This window comes from Procambarus clarkii, chromosome 30, assembly GCF_040958095.1.
Source record: "Procambarus clarkii isolate CNS0578487 chromosome 30, FALCON_Pclarkii_2.0, whole genome shotgun sequence".
NCBI classification, from domain to species: domain Eukaryota; kingdom Metazoa; phylum Arthropoda; class Malacostraca; order Decapoda; family Cambaridae; genus Procambarus; species Procambarus clarkii.
In genome coordinates this window covers 14481998-14486351 of record NC_091179.1, presented here as the reverse complement: position 1 = coordinate 14486351, position 4354 = coordinate 14481998, and positions in this window count along the sequence as shown.

Sequence of the window (4354 nt, the reverse complement as noted above, 5' to 3'; positions counted from 1 at the left end):
ACAAGTAATATACTGCGCACTGTTATCAACGAGAAAGGATGTGATGCAATGTGCAACACTTTTCATTTTCAAGACTTCAGAGAGGAGTCTAGCTTAAATGCTATTCTATATTACCCAACTAGTATGAAAGCGAAATCGGAGTGAATGCATTTACCTGTCTTACTTTATGAATGGATGTAACAGAGTCTTTCCATTCATGAGAAATAACTTATGATAAAATCTTTATACAATCATCACCGTATTTTAAATTGTCATGTGTTGAGAAGGCAGCAACCCGAAGGTAAAGAGGAGACAGATAGGGAGAGAAGGACAAAGTACAAGTAACACAATTCACCATATCTTCCCCACTGACCATTATCACGAAGAAACAGTATTAACAGAACGTCGTCCGTCTGACTAGTGTAGGTATTTCAGAAACCATGTTGACAGCCCTCTTTATTTAGTAATAAATAATGCATGTATCTCCCAATCACTATTAGGAGATATATGCATTATATATCCTCTATATATGTAATGCGCTATTGATATTATTCATTCTGTTTCCATATAGTTGATTCTGCACATGCCTATTAGAGGGGCTGAGCATGATTCTTGGGCCCTTCGACTTCTATACTAATTATTCCGCTCTTACGTTAGATGGGAAGCGCTGATGGAAGTATTTATTTCCCGTGGTTATTTCCTCATACGAAAATTAAATAATGAATCCTTGATAAATACGAATAAATTTATCACCAAAAATCCTAATATTAATCTTAAAATATAAATATCCAATCCCTTCTTTCTTTGGATCCTATTTTTTGTGTAAATAATATAATAAAGCAAAACAAGAATATATCATATGAATACAAATTTACCGAACATATTCTCCACTTTATCTTTAAAGTGCCCCCAATGTCATGTGACAAAATAAGATGAGAGGATTTTGTAGGGATGGTATAAGACCGTCTCAGTATTGATCTCCCCAGCGGCCTACTGCTGAGACACGCGGACGTCTCGCTCTCTCCTCTGACCTCGGATACCTTCAATATTTACTCCTCCGGCAGAAAGCACTGTGATTTATGTGCAAAACTTACCTGTTTTGAGCTGTGTAGTGTTAGAATATTTGATATGCTAGTCACGTTATACATGTATTATCAATCACATCATATGCTTAGGTATTGCCAATATGGCTGCAAACCTCATAAAAGCACCAACAATGCATTAGTTAATATGCTTGACTCGATACATGTAGCTCTTGACAAAAATGAGTACACCATCCCTTTGTTTATTGTCCTGCGTAAGGCTTTCGACACCGTTAACCACAATAACCTTCTCAAACTTCAATACTATGGCGTCAATGGCCACTCCAATACTTTTAATCTTACCTCAGTGACAGGCAGCAATATATTTCTATAAACGATGCTATTTCTCCCACTCTGAAAACTAACATGGCACTCCACAAAACACTATACATGGTCAACATCTCTTTATCATTTAAATCAATGATCTTCCAAATGCCACTCAACACGTGAACCTAAAATTGTATTTATTGACGATACAACCTTCATTTTCTGCAATTCAAACCCACATATTTTAAATGACACAATGAATACTGAACTAAAAAAATGTCCAATTGTGGCTGACTGCTAATAAAGTTACCCTTAATATCGATAAAACGCTTTACATATTGTTTGGTAGCAAGCCCAACAATCAAATTAAACTAAGAATTAAAAATGCCCAAATTATGAGCCAAGTAGATAGGAAATTCCTTGGTGTTCACACAAACAACAAGATAAATTTCCATTGCCATATATAAAATATAACAAAACTATTTCTAAATCAGTAGGCATTCCCTCCAAAATCGGACACTCCAAACCTCGCCCTGCCATAGTAACTCTATTATTCGCTTACTTATCTATATCTCATCTATGGCATCTGTGCCTGGGGATCTACAACCCTAAATTACTTCCGAACCCCTAATTACACAACATAATTCACCAATTAGAACTATAAAAACTCAGGTCCCAGAGAGCACTCTGCTCCCTTAATGAAATCTTTGAATATGTTAATCTAGTCACTGCACATCCTCTCACGTATACTCTGCGTGTATAAAACATTGAACCGCGATGCCAATCTAGACCTTAATCACTTCCTACAGGGGCAGTAACAGAGCCCATGGACACCATACGAGAAACAAATATCTTTTTGATATTCTTAGGGACTCAACCTAAGCAGAAATGCTATGCAAATTAAGGGTTCCAAATTTTGGAATGACCTCCCAAATGTAATTAAAAGCTGAACGTCTCTGAACCAGATTAAAAGAAACTAAGAAATATATATTTAATGTAATAAATTTCATATATTATTTACTGAAAATGTATGCCTTTCATCATTGCCATCTAATTAATATACTGTACAGTATTTATTTTTGCTAAATTGCTTATTCAAGTCACATATGTTATCTTCTTGTATATTAAGTGTTTACACTATTAAATCTTTTACTTTTACTGAATTATTCAAGTTATGTGCGAGTTTCTTTTTAAAATTCAGCTTTGCATGTGCTTCCAATTATTAATGCTATAAACTTTTATGTACTATTGCTAAAACTACAGATTCTATAATGTAGCTGTCTATGCAAGTCATCATTAAGTATTTCCTTTATATGCTATATCATTTGTCATATTTCTTGAACATCTCACATATGTTAACGTACTTCTTATTTAGTATTAAATGTTCCCCTATTATTCTTATAAATAATTTTTTTCTTAATCATTCTAAGTGGTTTCATTTTATGTGCAACCCCTGTACTTAGAAATATACAGTACTTCTGTCTTATGTTCTTTGCATGCATATTAGTATGAATAAATAATTATTATTAATATTATTATTAATAATTTTTATTAATTATTATTATTATTATTATTATTATTATTTTCTCATTATTATTATTATTATTAATTATTATTATTATTATTATTATTATTATTAGTATTATTATTTTCTCATTATTATTATTATTATTATTGCTACTTTCTTCTAACATGTTTTGTAATATATTCAAACATTCTGTTTTATATAGCTCAATCTAAATGTAAATAAAATATAAGTTAGTTGGAGAGCAAAATGTATAAAATCTCTTTGACTTCATGACTTGTCCCTCACAGTCGCCTCTTATGCTGCGAGAATCGTCTAAACATTATTCAACACTATACTACCATTCATATATAAATATTTATATACTACCCTGCCCAACCTTACCCATCACTAGGTACAACACTACCCTGCCCAGCTTTACCTACCAAAGTAACATTTAGAGCAGTAATGCCACAGAGAGATGATATAGACACATGAGCAAGAGAAGATGGGGGGGGGGGCGATGTTTACCTTGACTCCTGGAGGGTGTGGGCGGTGAAGGAGACCAGCAATTCACACGCTCTTCCACGGAGAATGAAGTTCTGTCTTCTCTACTAACCCGCCCTGACGCTTACACTCAGATGTTCACAAGCTGAACGTTCAGCAAAACGTCACGAGGCAGAAATATTTAGGTAGAAATCACCGAATGAAAAAGACTGACCCACCGCTTGGGTTTAGTAACTACATAGAAAACGGGGTAGAAAAGCCTCAATAATTGCGCAAAAGAACACTGGAAACACATTGAAGGATTTATGAAAATTGCAATATAGAATGATCTATCCTTTTTTTGTAGAGAGCCAATGGCTTTTGTAGATGCATGGCTTAGGGGACGGCTTGGATATTTTAAGCCTGATTGTTCGAAATGCGTTTCCTTCTGATCCTGACTGACGGAGAATTTATAAACGGTTATCATTGTATGTTTTTATTCCAGCTTCATCTGTTGATAATCAGGATGGAAATAACGTGTGTTTTGCTATCCAATCTAAAGCTTCTTCTACACTCGTTGGTTGAGAAGATGTATTATTAGATGTATTGTTTTTAGTTCCTCTAGACTCAAGATATGTTTATTTAACCTAAAATAGCCTAGCATCCTCAAACGTCAAACACTCGGATAGAAAAATGTAAACATCATTTAAATTTTAATTTCCTTACTATGTAAAACAGAATTATGTGCCTTTTTTCTCTCCAATTAAATTATACTAGCTTATAATTTAAAACTAAAATTATTGAAAACTGCTACGTTTTAAAAATATTGAAAACTGTTAAAACCTTTGAGCTATACATGAAAGTTCCTACTGTTACCCATTAATATTCTCGTGAAAGTTTATATATATATGAATTTATGTAAACCTTCTCAAGACATATTATCAGTGAGGAAACTCAAGACCTCCGATGCTTTCATCTACGAGATGTCTTGAAAATCATGTGACACAAGGTTCCTATATCGATTCGTTTTCCTCTT